Here is a 21,995-nt window from a genome sequence, read left to right as displayed (position 1 = left end):
TACCGCGCGCCCCCCTTGCGGTAGTACTGTGGCAGGCCGCGGTAGTACCGTGAGCTCAAGAAAAGACAGTTTCACCTAAAAGAGAGAACACCGAAGCACGGATCCTTCAAGCGAGAGACCACACCAAAGAGCTAACACACTGGACACCACAAGCACAAGCTCGACACGAAAGAAGAGAGGCAAGAGACAACACAGACAAAAAGAGACACAAACTCTCCAAGGAGAGGGCGGTGGCCGGAGCCACCTATGTTTGAGTCAATTGGTATGGCACGGCGAAAAATTATCCTTGGGCCCATGACCAAAACTCGTCTTTGAAGCACAAGTACCATAAAAAATGGCTAATGTGAAAGAGTTGATCACTTTATGTAGAATGGGGGGGGAGGGATGTTGGGGAACGTAGCAGAAATTCAAAATTTTCTACGCATCACCAAGATCAATCTATGGAGTAATCTAGCAACGAGGGGAAGGGGAGTGCATCTACATACCCTTGTAGATCGCAATGCGGAAGCGTTGCAAGAACGCGGATGAGGGAGTCATACTCGTAGCGATTCAGATCGCGGTTGATTCTGATCTAAGCACCGAAGAACGGTGCCTCCGCGTTCAACACACGTGCAGCCCGGTGACGTCTCCCACGCCTTGATCCAGCAAGGAGAGAGGGAGAGGTTGGGGAAGACTCCATCCAGCAGCAGCACAATGGCATGGTGGTGATGGAGGAGCGTGGCAATCCCGCAGGGCTTCGCCAAGCACCGCGGGAGAGGAGGAGGAGGGAGAGGGGTAGGGCTGCACCGAAAGAGAGACGTTCTCCTGTATCTTGGGCAGCCCAAACCTCAACTATATATAAGGGGGGGAGGGGGCTGCGCCCCCCTTAGGGTTTCCACCCCCAAGAGGAGGCGGCCAGCCCTAGATCCCATCAAGGGGGGCGGCCAAGGGGAGGAGAGGGGGGGGGGCGCCCCACTAGATGGGCCCTAAGGCCCATCTGGACCTAGGGTTTGCCCCCTCCCACTCTCCCATGCGCCTTGGGCCTTGGTGGGGGGGCGCACCAGCCCACCTAGGGCTGGTCCCCTCCCACACTTGGCCCACGCAGCCTTCTGGGGCTGGTGGCCCCACTTGGTGGACCCCCGGGACCCTCCCGGTGGCCCCGGTACATTACCGATATCACCCGAAACTTTTCCGGTGACCAAAACAGGACTTCCCATATATAAATCTTTACCTCCGGACCATTCCGGAACTCCTCGTGACGTCCGGGATCTCATCCGGGACTCCGAACAACATTCGGTAACCACGTACATACTTTCCCTATAACCCTAGCGTCATCGAACCTTAAGTGTGTAGACCCTACGGGCTCGGGAACCATGCAGACATGACCGAGACGTTCTCTGGTCAATAACCATCAGTGGGATCTGGATACCCATGTTGGCTCCCACATGTTCCACGATGATCTCATCGGATGAACCACGATGTCGGGGATTCAATCAATCCCGTATTCAATTCCCTTTGTCTATCGATATGTTACTTGCCCGAGATTCGATCGTCGGTATCCCTATACCTTGTTCAATCTCGTTACCGGCAAGTCTCTTTACTCGTTCCGTAACTCACATCATCCCGTGATCAACTCCTTGGTCACATTGTGCACATTATGATGATGTCCTACCGAGTGGGCCCAGAGATACCTCTCCGTTTATACGGAGTGACAAATCCCAGTCTCGATTCGTGCCAACCCAACAGACACTTTCGGAGATACCTGTAGTGCACCTTTATAGCCACCCAGTTACGTTGTGACGTTTGGTACACCCAAAGCATTCCTACGGTATCCGGGAGTTGCACAATCTCATGGTCTAAGGAAATGATACTTGACATTAGAAAAGCTCTGAGCAAACGAACTACACGATCTTGTGCTAGGCTTAGGATTGGGTCTTGTCCATCACATCATTCTCCTAATGATGTGATCCCGTTATCAACGACATCCAATGTCCATGGTCAGGAAACCGTAACCATCTATTGATCAACGAGCTAGTCAACTAGAGGCTTACTAGGGACATGGTGTTGTCTATGTATCCACACATGTATCTGAGTTTCCTATCAATACAATTCTAGCATGGATAATAAACGATTATCATGAACAAGGAAATATAATAATAACCTATTTATTATTGCCTCTAGGGCATATTTCCAACAGTCTCCCACTTGCACTAGAGTCAATAATCTAGTCCACATCACCATGTGATTAACACTCATAGGTCACATCACCATGTGACCAACATCCAAGAGTTTACTAGAGTCAACAATCTAGTTCACATCACTATGTGATTAACACTCAATGAGTTCTGGTTTGATCATGTTATGCTTGTGAGAGAGGTTATTAGTCAACGGGTCTGAACCTTTCAGATCCGTGTGTGCTTTACGAATATCTATGTCATCTTGTGGATGCTACCACGCGCTATTTGGAGCCATTTCAAATAATTGCTCTACTATACGAATCCGGTTTACTACTCAGAGTCATCCGGATTAGTGTCAAAGTTCGCATCGACGTAACCCTTTACGACAAACTCCTTTTCACCTCCATAATCGAGAAAATTCCTTAGTCCACTAGATACTAAGGACAAGTTCGACCGCTATCATGTGATCCATTCCCGGATCACTATTGTACCCCTTGACCAACTCATGGCAAGGCACACTTCATGTGCGGTACACAGCATAGCATACTGTAGAGCCTACGTCTAAAGCATAGGGGACGACCTTCGTCCTTTCTCTCTCTTCTGCTGTGGTCAGGTCTTGAGTCTCACTCAATACTCACACCTTGTAACACAGCCAAGAACTCCTTCTTTGCTGATCTATTTTGAACTCTTTCAAAATCATGTCAAGGTGTGCGTTCTTTGAAAGTATCATCAGGCGTCTTGATCCATCTCTATAGATCTTGATGCCCATTATGTAAGCAGCTTTATCCAGGTCTTCCTTTGAAAACTCCTTTCAAACAACCCTTTATGCTTTCCAGAAATTTTACATCATTTCGGATCAACAATATGTCATTCACATAAACTTATCAGAAATGTTGTAGCGCTCCCACTCACTTTATTGTAAATACAAGTTTCTAACAAACTTTGTATAAACCCAAAATCTTTGATCATCTCATCAAAGCGTACATTCCAACTCCGAGATGCTTACTCCAGTCCTTAGAAGGATCGCTGGAGCTAGCATACCTTTTAGCATCCTTAGGATGGACAAAACCTTTCTGATTGTATCACATACAACCTTTCCTTACGAAAACAAGTAAGGAAACTTGTTTTGACATCCATCTGCCAGATTTCATAAATGCAGCTAATGCTAACATGATTCCGACGGACTTAAGCATCGCTACGGATGAGAAAAATCTCATCGTAGTCAACTCCTTGAACTCGTGGAAATACTCTTTGCCACAAGTCGAGCTTCATAGACGGTAACATTACCGTCCACGTCTGTCTTCTTCTCAAAGATCCATTTATCTCGGATTTCATGGCTTCTCACCATTTGTCGGAATATGGGCCCACCATCGTTTCTCCATAGCTCATAGGTTCATTGTTGTCCAACAACATGAGTTCCAAGACAGGATCACGTACTACTCTGAAGTATTACGCATCCTCGTCGTCCTATGAGGTTTGGTAGTGACTTGATCCGAAGTTTCATGATCACCATCATAAGCTTCCACTTCAATTGGTGTAGGTGCCACAGGAACAACTTCCTGTGCCCTGCTACACACTAGTTGAAGTGACGGTTCAATAACCTTATCAAGTCTCCACCATCCTCCCACTCAATTCTTTCGAGAGAAACTTTTCCTTGAGAAAGGACTCGTTTCTAGAAGCAATTACTTTTGCTTCCAGATCTGAAATAGGAGGTATGCCCAACTGTTTTGGGTATTCTATGAAGATGCATTTATCCGCTTTGGGTTCGAGCTTATCAGCCTGAAACCTTTTCACATAAGCATCGCAGCCCCAAACTTTTAAGAAACGACAACTTAGGTTTCTCTAAACGGTGTCGTCTCAACGGAATTGCGTGGTGCCCTATTTAAAGTGAATGCGGTTGTCTATAATGCCTAACCCATAAACGATAGTGGTAATTCGATAAGAGACATCATGGTATGCACCATATCCAATAGGGTGCGGCTATGATGTCCGGACACACCATCACACTATGGTGTTCCAGGCGGTATTAATTGTGAAACACTTTCCACAATGTCTTAATTGTGTGCCAAACTCGTAACTCAGATACTCATCTCTATGATCATATCACAGACATTTTATCCTCTTGTCACGACGATCTTCAACTTCACTCTGAAATTACTTGAACCTTTCAATAATTCAGACTTGTGTTTCATCAAGTAAATACACTCAGCATCTACTCAAATCATCTGTGAAGTAAGAACATAACGATATCCACTGCATGCCTCAGCACTCATTGGACTGCATACATCAAAATGTATTACTTCCAATAAGTTGCTCTCTTGTTCCATCTTACTGAAAACGAGGCCTTTCAGTCATCTTGCCCATGTGGTATGATTTGCATGTCTCAAGTGATTCAAAATCAAGTGAGTCCAAACGATCCATCTGCATGGAGTTTCTTCATGCATATATACCAATAGACATGGTTCGCATGTCTCAATCTTTTCAAAAACGACTGAGTCCAAAGATCCATCTACATGGAGCTTCTTCATGCGTTCTATACCAATATGACTCAAATGGCAGTGCCACAAGTATGTGGTACTATCATTACTATTTTATATCTTTTGGCACGAACATGTGTATCACTACGATCGAGATTCATTTTAGGTGCAAGACCATTGAAGGTATTATTCAAATAAACAGAGTAACCATTATTCTCCTTAAATGAATAACCGTATTGCGATAAACATAATCCAATCATGTTATGCTCAACGCAAACACCAATCTCGATGGTAGAGGGAGCATGCGATGCTTGATCACATCAACCTTGGAAACACTTCCAACACACATCGTCATCTCACCTTTAGCTAGTCTCCATTTATTCCGCAGCTTTTATTTCGAGTTACTAACACTTAGCAACTGAACCGGTATCTAATACCCTGGTGCTGCTAGGAGTACTAAAGTACACATTCATATAATGTATATCCAATATACTTCTGTCGACCTTGCCTGCCTTCTCATCTACCAAGTATCTAGGGTAGTTCCGCTTCAGTGACCGTTCCTCTCATTACAGAAGCACTTAGTCTCGGGTTTGGGTTCAACCTTGGGATTCTTCACTAGAGCAGCAAACGACTTGCTGTTTCATGAAGTATCCCTTTTGCCCTTGCCCTTCTAGAAACTAGTGGTTTTACTAACCATCAACAATTGATGCTCCTTCTTGATTTCTACTTTCGCGGTGTCAAACATCGCGAGTTGCTCAAGGATCATCATAACTATCCCTGATATGTTATAGTTCATCACGAAGCTCTACTAGCTTGGTGGCAGTGACTATGGAGAACTATCACTATCTCATCTGGGAGATTAACTCCCACTCGATTCAAGCGATTGTGGTACTCAGACAATCTGAGCACATGCTCAACGATTGAGCTTTCTCCCTTAGTTTGCAGGCTTAAGAAACTTGTCAGAGGTCTCATACCTCTTGACGTGGGCACTAGTCTGAAATCCCAATTTCAGTCTTCGGAACATCTCACATGTTCTGCGACGTTTCAAAAACGTCTTTGGTGCCACAATTCTAAACCGTTAGCATTACGCACTGAACTATCACGTAGTCATCAAAACGTGTATGTCAGATGTTTCGTAACATCTACAGACGACGCTGAGGTTCAGCACACCGAGCGGTGCATTAAGGACATAAGCCTTCTGTGCAGCAATGAGGACAATCCTCAGTTTACGGACCCAGTCCGCATAATTGCTACTACCAACTTTCAACTAAATTTTCTCTAGGAACGTATCTTAAACCAGTAGAACTAAAGCGCAAGTATGACATAATTTGCAAAGACCTTTTGACTATGTTCATGATAATGAAGTTCATCTGATTATTGAACTCCCACTCAGATAGACATCCCTCTAGTCATCTAAGTGATACATGATCCGAGTCAAACTAGGCCGTGTCCGATCATCACGTGAGACGGACTAGTCATCATCGGTGAACATCTCCATGTTGATCGTATCTACTATACGACTCATGTTCGACCTTTCGGTCTCTTGTGTTCCGAGGCCATGTCTGTACATGCTAGGCTCGTCAAGTCAACCTAAGTGTTTCGCATGTGTTCCGAGGCCATGTCTGTACATGCTAGGCTCGTCAACACCCGTTGTATTCGAACGTTAGAATCTATCACACCCGATCATCACGTGGTGCTTCGAAACAACGAACCTTCGCAACGGTGCACAGTTAGGGGGAACACTTTTCTTGAAATTTTAGTGAGGGATCATCTTATTTATGCTACCGTCGTTCTAAGCAAATAAGATGCATAACATGATAAACATCACATGCAATCAAATAGTGACATGATATGGCCAATATCATTTTGCTCCTTTGATCTCCATCTTCGGGGCACCATGATCATCTTTGTCACCGGCATGACACCATGATCTCCATCATTGTGTCTTCATGAAGTTGTCACGCCAACGATTACTTCTACTTCTATGGCTAACGCGCTTAGCAATAAAGTAAAGTAATATACATGGCGTTATTCAATGACACGCAGGTCATACAAAAAATAAAGACAACTCCTATGGCTCCTGCCGGTTGTCATACTCATCGACATGCAAGTCGTGATTCCTATTACAAGAATATGATCAATCTCATACATCACATATATCATTCATCACATCTTCTGGCCATATCACATCACAAGGCACATGCTGCAAAAACAAGTTAGACGTCCTCTAATTGTTGTTGCAAGTTTTTACGTGGCTTGTATAGGTTTCTAGCAAGAACGTTTCTTACCTACGTAAGACCACAACGTGATATGCCAATTTCTATTTACCCTTCATAAGGACCCTTTTCATCGAATCCGTTCCGACTAAAGTGGGAGAGACAGACACCCGCTAGCCACCTTATGCAACTAGTGCATGTCAGTCGGTGGAACCTGTCTCACGTAAGCGTACGTGTAAGGTCGGTCCGGGCCGCTTCATCCCACAATGCCGCCGAAACAAGATAAGACTAGTAGCGGCAAGAAGAATTGGCAACATCTACGCCCACAACTACTTTGTGTTCTACTCGTGCATAGAAACTACGCATAGACCTAGCTCATGATGCCACTGTTGGGGAACGTAGCAGAAATTCAAAATTTTCTACGCATCACCAAGATCAATCTATGGAGTAATCTAGCAACGAGGGGAAGGGGAGTGCATCTACATACCCTTGTAGATCGCGATGCGGAAGCGTTGCAAGAACGCGGATGAGGGAGTCGTACTCGTAGCAATTCAGATCGCGGTTGATTCTGATCTAAGCACCGAAGAACGGTGCCTCCGCGTTCAACACACGTGCAGCCCGGTGACGTCTCCCACGCCTTGATCCAGCAAGGAGAGAGGGAGAGGTTGGGGAAGACTCCATCCAGCAGCAGCACGACGGCATGGTGGTGATGGAGGAGCGTGGCAATCCCGCAGGGCTTCGCCAAGCACCGCGGGAGAGGAGGAGGAGGGAGAGGGGTAGGGCTGCACCGAAAGAGAGACGTTCTCCTGTATCTTGGGCAGCCCAAACCTCAACTATATATAGGGGGGGAGGGGGCTGCGCCCCCCTTAGGGTTTCCACCCCCAAGAGGAGGCGGCCAGCCCTAGATCCCATCAAGGGGGGCGGCCAAGGGGAGGAGAGGGGGGGGGGCGCCCACTAGGATGGGCCCTAAGGCCCATCTGGACCTAGGGTTTGCCCCCTCCCACTCTCCCATGCGCCTTGGGCCTTGGTGGGGGGCGCACCAGCCCACCTGGGGCTGGTCCCCTCCCACACTTGGCCCACGCAGCCTTCTGGGGCTGGTGGCCCCACTTGGTGGACCCCCGGGACCCTCCCGGTGGTCCCGGTACATTACCGATATCACCCGAAACTTTTCCGGTGACCAAAACAGGACTTCCCATATATAAATCTTTACCTCCGGACCATTCCGGAACTCCTCGTGACGTCCGGGATCTCATCCGGGACTCCGAACAACATTCGGTAACCACGTACATACTTTCCCTATAACCCTAGCGTCATCGAACCTTAAGTGTGTAGACCCTACGGGTTCGGGAACCATGCAGACATGACCGAGACGTTCTCCGGTCAATAACCAACAGCGGGATCTGGATACCCATGTTGGCTCCCACATGTTCCACGATGATCTCATCGGATGAACCACGATGTCGGGGATTCAATCAATCCCGTATTCAATTCCCTTTGTCTATCGATATGTTACTTGCCCGAGATTCGATCGTCGGTATCCCTATACCTTGTTCAATCTCGTTACCGGCAAGTCTCTTTACTCGTTCCGTAACTCACATCATCCCGTGATCAACTCCTTGGTCACATTGTGCACATTATGATGATGTCCTACCGAGTGGGCCCAGAGATACCTCTCCGTTTACACGGAGTGACAAATCCCAGTCTCGATTCGTGCCAACCCAACAGACACTTTCGGAGATACCTGTAGTGCACCTTTATAGCCACCCAGTTACGTTGTGACGTTTGGTACACCCAAAGCATTCCTACGGTATCCGGGAGTTGCACAATCTCATGGTCTAAGGAAATGATACTTGACATTAGAAAAGCTCTGAGCAAACGAACTACACGATCTTGTGCTAGGCTTAGGATTGGGTCTTGTCCATCACATCATTCTCCTAATGATGTGATCCCGTTATCAACGACATCCAATGTCCATGGTCAGGAAACCGTAACCATCTATTGATCAACGAGCTAGTCAACTAGAGGCTTACTAGGGACATGGTGTTGTCTATGTATCCACACATGTATCTGAGTTTCCTATCAATACAATTCTAGCATGGATAATAAACGATTATCATGAACAAGGAAATATAATAATAACCTATTTATTATTGCCTCTAGGGCATATTTCCAACAAGGGAGAGTTCATTGAGAGAACAACACTCCCCCTATGTCCATGCCTACACCTAGATTAGATAACAAGTTGAGTGTGGTGGGGTGTGCAAGGGTTCAAGCAACATTGCTTGAATCAATGATATTTAGCTCATGCCTTAACTCGCGAAATCTTGCTTCATCCAAAGGCTTCTGAAAATATCTGCAAGGTTATCATGGGTGTTGACGTAGTGGAGCTCGATCTCCCCTCGCCTAATGTGATCTTGGATGAAGTGATACCGAATCTCAATATGCTTCGTCTTGAAGTGTTGCATGGGGTTGAGAGAAATCTTGATGGCACTTTCATTATTACACCAAAGAGGCACTTTGTCACAAATGACACCGTAATCCTTTAAAGTTTGCCTCATCCATAAGAGTTGTGCACAACAACTACCGGCTGCCACATACTCCGCTTCGGTGGACGAGAGAGACACACAACTTTGCTTTTTAGAACACCAACTTACCAAAGAGCAACCAAGGAATTGGCACCCTCCCGAAGTGGACTTCCTATCCACTTTGTCTCCCGCCCAATCGGAGTCCGAATACCCTACAAGCTTGAAGTTTGCTCCTCTTGGGTACCATAAGCCAAAGTTTGGGGTATGAGCCAAATATCGAAAGATTCGCTTGACCGCCACAAAGTGGCTTTCCTTAGGTGCAGCTTGAAACCGTGCATAAATTCCCACACTCAACATGATATCCGGTCTAGATGCACAAAGGTAAAGCCAGGAACCAATCATGGAGCGATATACCTTTTGATCCACCGCTTTACCATTGGGATCGATGTCAAGTTGGCACTTGGTGGGCATTGGAGTGGACGCCGGCTTGACATCACTTAGCTTGAATCTCTTGAGCATGCCTTGAGTGTATTTGGCTTGGTTGATGAAGGTTCCTTCTCTTCTTTGCTTTACTTCGAAACCGAGAAAGAACTTCAACTCTCCCATGGAAGACATCTTGAACTTTGAGGTCATGAGTGCGGCAAATTCCTCATTGAAAGCTTTGTTAGGGGAACCAAAGATAATGTCATCAACATGTAGTTGGCACACAAACAACTCCCCTTTGACCTTCTTAGTAAAAAGAGTGGGGTCGATTAGCCCAACTTCAAACCCACGATCTTGTAGCAACTCGGTAAGGTGGTCATACCACGCACGTGGGGCTTGTTTAAGGCCATAGAGTGCCTTATCGAGTTGATACACATGATTGGGAAAGTAGGGATCCTTGAACCCGGGGGGTTGCTTGACATAAACCAACTCATTAATAGGACCATTAAGAAAAGCACTCTTCACATCCATTTGTTGCAACTTAAAGTTGTGATGAGAAGCATAAGCAATCAACAAACGAATAGATTCAAGGCGAGCAACGGGAGCAAAGGTTTCACCGTAGTCGATACCCTCGACTTGGGAGTAGCCTTGTGCCACCAATCGTGCCTTGTTGCGGATGATGGTCCCATGAGCATCTTGCTTGTTCTTGAATATCCACTTGGTTCCAATGACATTGTGGTTCCCCGTTGGCCTTGGCACTAATCTCCACACCTTGTTGTACTCGAAGTTGTTGAGTTCTTCATGAAGGAAATATGCCCTAGAGGCAATAATAAAGTTATTATTTATTTCCTTATATCATGATAAATGTTTATTATTCATGCTAGAATTGTATTAACCGGAAACATAATACACGTGTGAATACATAGACAAACAGAGTGTCACTAGTATGCCTCTACTTGACTAGCTCGTTGATCAAAGATGGTTATGTTTCCTAGCCATAGACATGAGTTGTCATTTGATTAACGAGATCACATCATTAGGAGAATGATGTGATTGACTTGACCCATTCCGTTAGCTTAGCACTCGATCGTTTAGTATGTTGCTATTGCTTTCTTCATGACTCATACATGTTCCTATGACTATGAGATTATGCAACTCCCGTTTTTCGGAGAAACACTTTGTGTGCTACCAAACGTCACAACGTAAATGGGTGATTATAAAGGTGCTCTACAGGTGTCTCCAAAGGTACTTGTTGGGTTGGCGTATTTCGAGATTAGGATTTGTCACTCCAATTGTCGGAGAGGTATCTCTGGGCCCACTCGGTAATGCACATCACTATAAGCCTTGCAAGCATTGTGACTAATGAGTTAGTTGCGGGATGATGTGTTACGGAACGAGTAAAGAGACTTGCCGGTAACGAGATTGAACTAGGTATCGAGATACCGACGATCAAACCTCGGGCAAGTAACATACCGGTGACAAAGGGAACAACGTATGTTGTTATGCGGTCTGACCGATAAAGATCTTCGTAGAATATGTGGGAGCCAATATGGGCATCCAGGTCCCGCTATTGGTTATTGACCGGAGACGTGTCTCGGTCATGTCTACATAGTTCTCGAACCCGTAGGGTCCGCACGCTTAACGTTACGATGACATTTTTATTGAGTTTTGATGTACCGAAGGAGTTCGGAGTCCCGGATGAGATCGGGGATATGACGAGGAGTCTCGAAATGGTCGAGACGTAAAAATCGATATATTGGACGACTATATTCGGACTTCGGAAAGGTTCCGAGTGATTCGGGTATTTTTCGGAGTACCGGAGAGTTACGGGAATTCGTATTGGGCCTTAATGGGCCATACGGGAAAGGAGAGAAAGGCCTCAAAAGGTGGCCGCACCCCTCCCCATGGTCTAGTCCGAATTGGACTAGGGAAGGGGGGCGCCCCCTTCCTTCTTTCTCCTTCTCCCTTCCCTTCTCCTATTCCAACAAGGAAAGGAGGAGTCCTACTCCCGGTGGGAGTAGGACTCCCCCCTTGGCGCGCCCTCCTCCTTGGCCGGCTGCCTCCCCCTTGCTCCTTTATATACGGGGGCAGGGGGGCACCCCATAGACACAACAATTGATCCTTGAGATCTCTTAGCCGTGTGCGGTGCCCCCCTCCACCATATTACACCTCGATAATACCGTTGCGGAGCTTAGGCGAAGCCATGCGTCGGTGGAACATCATCATCGTCACCACGCCGTCGTGCTGACGAAACTCTCCCTCAACACTCGGCTGGATCGGAGTTCGAGGGACGTCATCGAGCTGAACGTGTGTAGAACTCGGAGGTGCCGTACGTTCGGTACTTGATCGGTCGGATCGTGAAGACGTACGACTACATCAACCGCGTTGTGATAACGCTTCCGCTGTCGGTCTACGAGGGTACGTGGACAACACTCTCCCCTCTCGTTGCTATGCATCACCATGATCTTGCGTGTGCGTAGGAATTTTTTTGAAATTACTACGTTCCCCAACAGTGGCATCCGAGCCTGGTTTTATGCGTTGATGCTATGCACGAGTAGAACACAAGTGAGTTGTGGGCGATATAAGTCATACTGCTTACCAGCATGTCATACTTTGGTTCAGCGGTATTGTGAGATGAAGCGGCCCGGACCGACATTACGCGTACGCTTACGCGAGACTGGTTTCACCGTTGCGAGCACTCGTTGCTTAAAGGTGACCGGCGGGTGTCTGTCTCTCTCACTTTAGTTGAACCGAGTGTGGCTACGCCCGGTCCTTGCGAAGGTTAAAACAGCACCAACTTGACAAACTATCGTTGTGGTTTTGATGCGTAGGTAAGAACGGTTCTTGCTAAGCCCGTAGCAGCCACGTAAAATATGCAACAACAAAGTAGAGGACGTCTAACTTGTTTTTGCAGGGCATGTTGTGATGTGATATGGTCAAGACATGATGTGATATAATGTGTTGTATGAGATGATCATGTTTTGTAACCGAGTTATTGGCAACTGGCAGGAGCCATATGGTTGTCGCTTTATTGTATGAGATGCAATCGCCATGTAATAGTTTTACTTTATCACTAATCGGTAGCGATAGTTGTAAAAGCAATAAGTTGGCGAGACGACAACGATGCTACGATGGAGATCAAGGTGTCGCGCCGGTGACGATGGTGATCATGACGGTGCTTCCGGAGATGGAGATCACAAGCACAAGATGATGATGGCCATATCATATCACTTATATTGATTGCATGTGATGTTAATCCTTTATGCATCTTATCTTGCTTTGTTTGACGGTAGCATTATAAGATGATCCTTCACTAAATTATCAAAGTATAAGTGTTCTCCCTGAGTATGCACCGTTGCGAAAGTTCTTCGTGCTGAGACACCACGTGATGATCGGGTGTGATAGGCTCTACGTTCAAATACAACGGGTGCAAAACAGTTGCACACGCGGAATACTCAGGTTAAACTTGACGAGCCTAGCATATAACAGATATGGCCTCGGAACACGGAGACCGAAAGGTCGAGCGTGAATCATATAGTAGATATGATCAACATAGTGATGTTCACCATTGAAACTACTCCATCTCACGTGATGATCGGACATGGTTTAGTTGATATGGATCACGTGATCACTTAGAGGATTAGAGGGATGTCTATCTAAGTGGGAGTTCTTAAGTAATATGATTAATTGAACTTAAATTTATCATGAACTTAGTCCTGATAGTATTTTGCAAATTATGTTGTAGATCAATAGCTCGCGTTGTTGCTTCCCTGTGTTTATTTTGATATGTTCCTAGAGAAAAATTATGTTGAAAGATGTTAGTAGCAAAGATGCGGATTGGATCCGTGATCTGAGGATTATCCTCATTGCTGCACAGAAAAATTATGTCCTTGATGCACCGCTAGGTGACAGACCTATTGCAGGAGCAGATGCAGACGTTATGAACGTTTGGCTAGCTCAATATGATGACTACTTGATAGTTTAGTGCACCATGCTTAACGGCTTAGAATCGGGACTTCAAAGACGTTTTGAACGTCATGGACCATATGAGATGTTCCAGGAGTTGAAGTTAATATTTCAAGCAAATACCCGAGTTGAGAGATATGAAGTCTCCAACAAGTTCTATAGCTAAAAGATGGAGGAGAATCGCTCAACTAGTGAGCATGTGCTCAGATTGTCTGGGTACTACAATCGCTTGAATCAAGTGGGAGTTAATCTTCCAGATAAAATAGTGATTGACAGAATTCTCTAGTCACCATCACCAAGTTAGTAGAACTTCGTGATGAACTATAGTATGCAAGGGATGACGAAAGTAATTCCCGAGCTCTTCGCGATGCTGAAATCGACGAAGGTAGAAATCAAGAAAAAGCATCAAGTGTTGATGGTTAACAAGACCACTAGTTTCAAGAAAAGGGCAAAGGGATAGAAGGGGAACTTCAAGAAGAACGGCAAGCAAGTTGCTGCTCAAGTGAAGAAGCCTAAGTCTGGTCCTAAGCCTGAGACTAAGTGCTTCTACTGCAAAGGGACTGGTCACTGGAAGCGGAACTACCCCAAGTATTTGGTGGATAAGAAGGATGGCAAAGTGAACAAAGGTATATTGGATATACATGTTATTGATGTGTACTTACTAGTGTTTATAGCAACCCCTCAGTATTTGATACTGGTTCAGTTGCTAAAGAGTAGTAACTCGAAATGGGAGTTGCAGAATAAACAGAGACTAGTAAAAGGAGAGGTGACGATGTGTGTTGGAAGTAGCTCCAAGATTGATATGATCATCATCGCACACTCCCTATACTTTCGGGATTAGTGTTGAAACTAAATAAGTGTTATTTGGTGTTTGCGTTGAGCATGAATATGATTTGATCATGTTTATTGCAATACGGTTATTCATTTAAGTTAGAGAACAATTGTTGTTCTGTTTACATGAATAAAAACCTTCTATGGTCATACACACCAACGAAAATGGTTTGTTGGATCTCGATCGTAGTGATACACATATTCATAATATTGAAGCCAAAAGATGCAAAGTTAATAATGATAGTGCAACTTATTTGTGGCACTGTTGTTTAGGTCATATTGGTGTAAAGCGCATGAAGAAACTCCATACTGATGGGATTTTGGAATCAATTAATTATGAATCACTTGATGCTTGCGAACCGTGCCTCATGGGCAAGATGACTAAAACGCCGTTCTCCGGAACTATGGAGAGAGCAACAGATTTGTTGGAAATCATACATACAGATGTATGTGGTCCGATGAATATTGAGGCTCGTAGCAGGTATCATTATTTTCTGACCTTCACTGATGATTTGAGCAGATATGGGTATATCTACTTGATGAAACATAAGTCTGAAGCATTTGAAAAGTTCAAAGAATTTCAGAGTGAAGTAGAAAATCATCGTGACGAGAAAATAAGGTTTCTATGATTTGATCGCGGAGACAAATATTTGAGTTACGAGTTTGGTTTTCAATTAAAACAATGTGGAATAGTTTCACAAATTCATGCCACCTGGAACACCACAGTGTAATGGTGTGTCCGAACATCGTAACCGTACTTTATTAGATATGGTGCGATATATGATGTCTCTTACCGATCTACCACTATCGTTTTGGGGTTATGCATTAGAGACAGCTACATTCACGTTAAATAGGGCACCATCAAAATCCGATGAGACGACACCTTATGAACTGTGGTTTGGCAAGAAACCAAAGTTGTCGTTTCTTAAAGTTTGGGGTTGCGATGCTTATGTGAAAAAGTTTCATCCTGATAAGCTCAAACCCAAATCGGAGAAATGTGTCTTCATAGGATACCCAAAGGAGACAGTTGGGTACACCTTCTATCACAGATCCGAAGGCAAGACCTTTGTTGCTTAGTATGGATCCTTTCTAGAGAAGGAGTTTTTCTCGAAAGAAGTGAGTGGGAGGAAAGTAGAACTTGATGAGGTAACTGTACCTGCTCCCTAATTGGAAAGTAGTTCATCACTGAAATCAGTTCCAGTGATGCTTACACCAATTAGTGAGGAAGTTAATGATGATGATCATGAAGCTTCAGATCAAGTTACTACCGAACCTCGTAGGTCAACCAGAGTAAGATCCGCACCAGAGTGGTACGGTAATCCTGTTCTGGAGGTTATGTTACTAGACCATGACGAACCTACGAACTATGAAGAAGCGATGGTGAGCCCAGATTCCGCAAAATGGCTTGAGGCCATGAAATCTGAGATGAGATCCATGTATGAGAACAAAGTATGGACTTTGATTGACTTGCCCAATGATCGGCGAGCCATTGAGATTAAATGGATCTTCAAGAGGAAGACGGACGCTGATAGTAGTGTTACTATCTACAAAGCTAGAATTGTCGCAAAAAGGTTTTTCGACAAGTTCAAGGTGTTGACTACGATGAGAGTTTCTCACTCGTATCTATGCTTAAGTCTGTCCGAATCATGTTAGCAATTGCCGCATTTTATGAAATCTGGCAAATGGATAAACAAAACTGCATTCCTTAATGGATTTATTAAAGAAGAGTTGTATATGATGCAACCAGAAGGTTTTGTCAATCCTAAAGGTGCTAACAAAATATGCAAGCTCCAGCGATCCATCTATGGACTGGTGCAAGCATCTCGGAGTTGGAATATACGCTTTGATAAGTTGATCAAAGGATATAGTTTTATACAGACTTGCGGTGAAGCCTGTATTTACAAGAAAGTGAGTGGGAGCACTACAGCATTTCTGATAAGTATATGTGAATGACATATTGTTGATCGGAAATAATGTAGAATTATTCTGCAAAGCATAAAGGAGTGTTTGAAAGGAGTTTTTCAAAGAAAGACCTCGGTGAAGCTGCTTACATATTGAGCATCAAGATCTATAGAGATAGATCAAGACGCTTGATAAGTTTTTTCAATGAGTACATACCTTAATAAGATTTTGAAGTAGTTCAAAATAGAACAGTCAAAGAAAGAGTTCTTGCCTGTGTTACAAGGTGTGAAATTGAGTAAGACTCAAAGCCCGACCACGGCAGAAGATAGAAAGAGAATGAAAGTCATTCCCTATGCCTTGGCCATAGGTTCTATAAAGTATGCCATGCTGTGTACCAGATCTATTGTATACCCTACACTGATTTTGGCAAGGGAGTACAATAGTGATCTAGGAGTAGATCACTGGACAGCGGTCAAAATTATCCTTAGTGGAATAAGGATATGTTTCTCGATTATGGAAGTGACAAAAGGTTCGTCGTAAAGGGTTACGTCGATGCAAGTTTTGACACTAATCTAGATGACTCTAAGTCTCGGTCTAGATACATATTGAAAGTGGGAGCAATTAGCTAGAGTAGCTCCGTGCAGAGCATTGTAGACATAGAAATTTGCAAAATACTTACGGATCTGAATGTGACAGACCCGTTGACTAAAATTATCTCACAATCAAAACATGATCACACCTTAGTACTCTTTGGGTGTTAATCACATAGCGATGTGAACTAGATTATTGACTCTAGTAAACCCTTTGGGTGTTGGTCACATGACGATGTGAACTATGGGTGTTAATCACATGGTGATGTGAACTATTGATGTTAAATCACATGGCGATGTGAACTAGATTATTGACTCTAGTGCAAGTGGGAGACTGAAGGAAATATGCCCTAGAGGCAATAATAAAGTATTATATATTTCCTTATATCATGATAAATGTTTATTATTCATGCTAGAATTGTATTAACCGGAAACATAATACATGTGTGAATACATAGACAAACAAGAGTGTCACTAGTATGCCTCTACTTGACTAGCTCGTTAATCAAAGATGGTTATGTTTCCTAGCCATAGACATGAGTTGTCATTTGATTAACGGGATCACCTCATTAGGAGAATGACGTGATTGACTTGACCCATTCCGTTAGCTTAGCACTCGATCGTTTAGTATGTTGCTATTGCTTTCTTCATGACTTATACATGTTCCTATGACTATGAGATTATGCAACTCCCGTTTACCGGAGGAACACTTTGTGTGCTACCAAACGTCACAACGTAAATGGGTGATTATAAAGGTGCTCTACAGGTGTCTCCAAAGGTACTTGTTGGGTTGGCGTATTTCGAGATTAGGATTTGTCACTCCAATTGTCGGAGAGGTATCTCTGGGCCCACTCGGTAATGCACATCACTATAAGCCTTGCAAGCATTGTGACTAATGAGTTAGTTGCGGGATGATGTGTTACGGAACGAGTAAAGAGACTTGCCGGTAACGAGATTGAACTAGGTATCGAGATACCGACGATCAAATCTCGGGCAAGTAACATACCGGTGACAAAGGGAACAACGTATGTTGTTATGCGGTCTGACCGATAAAGATCTTCGTAGAATATGTGGGAGCCAATATGGGCATCCAGGTCCCGCTATTGGTTATTGACCGGAGACGTGTCTCGGTCATGTCTACATAGTTCTCGAACCCGTAGGGTCCGCACGCTTAACGTTACGATGACAGTTTTATTGAGTTTTGATGTACCGAAGGAGTTCGGAGTCCCGGATGAGATCGGGGATATGACGAGGAGTCTCGAAATGGTCGAGACGTAAAAATCGATATATTGGACGACTATATTCGGACTTCGGAAAGGTTCCGAGTGATTCGGGTATTTTTCGGAGTACCGGAGAGTTACGGGAATTCGTATTGGGCCTTAATGGGCCATACGGGAAAGGAGAGAAAGGCCTCAAAAGGTGGCCGCACCCCTCCCCATGGTCTGGTCCGAATTGGACTAGGGAAGGGGGGCGCCCCCTTCCTTCTTTCTCCTTCCCCCTTCCCTTCTCCTACTCCCACAAGGAAAGGAGGAGTCCTACTCCCGGTGGGAGTAGGACTCCCCCCTTGGCGCGCCTCTCCCCTTGGCCGGCTGCCTCCCCCTTGCTCCTTTATATACGGGGGCAGGGGGGCACCCCATAGACACAACAATTGATCCTTGAGATCTCTTAGCCGTGTGCGGTGCCCCCCTCCACCATATTACACCTCGATAATACCGTTGCGGAGCTTAGGCGAAGCCATGCGTCGGTGGAACATCATCATCGTCACCACGCCGTCGTGCTGACGAAACTCTCCCTCAACACTCGGCTGGATCGGAGTTCGAGGGACGTCATCGAGCTGAACGTGTGTAGAACTCGGAGGTGCCGTACGTTCGATACTTGATCGGTCGGATCATGAAGACGTACGACTACATCAACCGCGTTGTGATAACGCTTCCGCTGTCGGTCTACGAGGGTACGTGGACAACACTCTCCCCTCTCGTTGCTATGCATCACCATGAACTTGCGTGTGCGTAGGAATTTTTTTGAAATTACTACGTTCCCCAACACTTCATGCATGGCATTAAGCCAATCCGGATCTTCGAGTGCTTAATATACCTTTTGGGGTTCCACACAAGAGACAAACGCGTGATGTTCACAATAGTTTACCAATTGTCTACGAGTGCTTACCCTCTTTTGAATGCTTCCAAGCACATTCTTCATGAGATGACCCTTGGTGGAGATCTTGGATGCAATCTTGGCGGCACGACGCTCCAATTCCTCCTCGGTGGTGAGTTGAGGAGCGGTCACTTGATCATCTTGAGCGCTGTCTTGAGCTTGTTCTTGATCTTGAACTTGCTCGGAGGAGAGAACTTGACCTTGGGCATCACTTGGTGTGTCAGCACCGTCTTGAGCATGATCTTGCCTTTGGTCTTGTTCATGAGGTTGAGGGCCTTCACTTTGTTCTTCGGAAGCGTGTGGGCCTTGGGTTGGTGATGGCTCCACTTGAGTGGAGCATTGTCCTTCTCCTTCGGCCACAAGGGGTTCCTCAATGGGTAGGATAAAACCAACACCCATTCTTCTTATGGCTTGAGGAGGAATTTCATCACCTACATCACAAGTGCCACTTTGCTCCACTTGGGAGCCGTTATTCTCATCAAACTCCACGTTACACGTCTCCTCAATAAGTCCCGTGGATTTATTGAGGACACGGTAAGCATGAGAGTTTGTAGCATAACCAACAAATATGCCCTCATAAGCTCTAGCCTCAAATTTAGACAACCGAACACCTTTCTTGAGAATGAAACACTTACACCCGAACACCCGAAAGTACTTGAGGTTGGGCTTGTTACCGGTGAGTATCTCATATGGAGTCTTGTTCAAGCCCTTGCGGAGGTAGAGCCGATTGGATGCATGACACGCGGTGTTGATGGCTTCGGCCCAAAAGTTGTATGGAGACTTGAACTCCGCCATCATGGTCCTTGCCGCATCCATCAACGTCCGGTTCTTCCTCTCCGCAACACCGTTTTGTTGAGGGGTGTAAGGTGCGGAATATTGATGCTTGATCCCCTCATCACTAAGAAACTCATCCAAGGTGTAGTTCTTGAACTCGGTGCCGTTGTCACTTCTTATTGTCAAGATCTTTGCATTGTGTTGACGTTGGGCTTCATTTGCAAAGTCAATGACGGTTTGTTGGGTCTCACTCTTCCTCTTGAAGAAATACACCCAAGTGTATCTTGAATAGTCATCCACAATCACCAAGCAATACTTCCTACCCCCAAGACTATCAAAGGATGGAGGCCCAAAGAGATCCAAATGAAGGAGCTCCAAAGGCCTCTTCGAGTAAATGAGAGTCGTGGGAGGGTGAGCCTTCTCATTAGCTTTCCTTCGATACAAGCACTGCAAGCACGATCTTTAGCAAAACTAACATTCGTTAGTCCACGGACATGGTCCCCCTTGAGAAGACTTTGCAAAGATCTCATATTGACATGGGCTAAACGGCGATGCCAAAGCCATCCCACGTCAACTTTAGCCATTAGGCATGTCGCGGTCTTAGTGGGTCGCTCCGAAAAGTTAATCACATAGAGACCGTTCTCGACATGCCCAACAAAGGCTACTTTAAGAGTCTTGCTCCACAAGAGGGCCACGGTATCAATATCAAAGAAAGTGGCAAAGCCCATGATTGCAAGTTGACGAACGGAAAGTAAATTGTATGCAAGGGACTCAACAAGCATGACCTTCTCGATCGTGAGATCATGAGAAATGACAACTTTGCCGAGTCCCAATACCTTAGAAGACGAGGCATCACCCCACTCGACATTGGTGGGCATAGATGGAATCTTGTGCACGTCCACCACCAAGTCCTTGCTTCCGGTCATATGATTTGTAGCTCCACTATCGAGCAACCATGATCCCCCACCGGAAGCAAACACCTACAAGAGATCAATGCTTGGTTTTAGGTACCCATTTTGTAATGGGTCCTTTGATGTTAGTAACAAGGGTCTTAGGAACCCAAATAGACCATTCAATATACTCATGAGGAGAACCAACAAATTTGGCATAAACATGCCCATCACTAGCACGGCATAGCACATAAGAAGGATTAAAGTCGCCGGCTTTGTTGGAAGGGGTGGCATTGCCCTTCTTGACACCGCCACCCTTCGCATTGTTCTTCTTCTCCTTGGAAGCACCCTCTCCCTCCTTCACAAAAGTTTGCTTGAGAGGAGGAGGTCGTTTGGTCTTGTCATTCTTCTTCTTGTTCTTGGGCTTGGGTGCGAACCCAATCCCCTCCTTGGCCACAACTTCCTTTTGATTGCTCAAAAGGTCGTTGAGGTTCTTCTCACCTTGTATGCATGACACAAGGCCTTTCTCAAGTTGCTCCTTCAACTTAGCATTCTCCTCAACAAGATGCACATGCTCACAACAAGGGTTAGTAGCATTTGCATTATCAATTAACACCATATGAGGAAAGGTGGCTTTCTCCTTAGTTAGCTTCACTTGGAGTTGATCATGAGACTCCTTGAGGCTAGCATGAACACCCTTCAAGACTTTGTGAGCCTTGTCGAGAATGTCAAACTCCTCTTTGAGTCTAGCAAGATCAACCCCAAGCTTTGCCTTCTCGAAGTTTAGCACACGAGAAACAACAAGAGCATGATCAAGATCTTTCTTTAACTTAGCATGATCATCGTTGTGTGACTCCTCAAGAGCCAAACGAAGACCACACTCTTCGTCAAGAGCATTGGAAAGATCCGAAATCTCATCGGCATAGTCACGACTATGCCCCTCCATCTTAGAGATGGTATCTTCGTGAGCCTCGATCATGTCATTGGCTTCACCAAGTTGTTCCAAGAGAGCAACGAAGTGCTTCTTGGATTTACCCTTGAGTTTACCCATAAAGGTCTCAAACTCATTCTCCTCCACATTTTCCCCTCAT

Source organism: Triticum aestivum, chromosome 7D (assembly GCF_018294505.1).
Source record: "Triticum aestivum cultivar Chinese Spring chromosome 7D, IWGSC CS RefSeq v2.1, whole genome shotgun sequence".
In the NCBI taxonomy this organism is placed as follows: domain Eukaryota; kingdom Viridiplantae; phylum Streptophyta; class Magnoliopsida; order Poales; family Poaceae; genus Triticum; species Triticum aestivum.
This window is presented reverse-complemented; position numbering follows the sequence as displayed.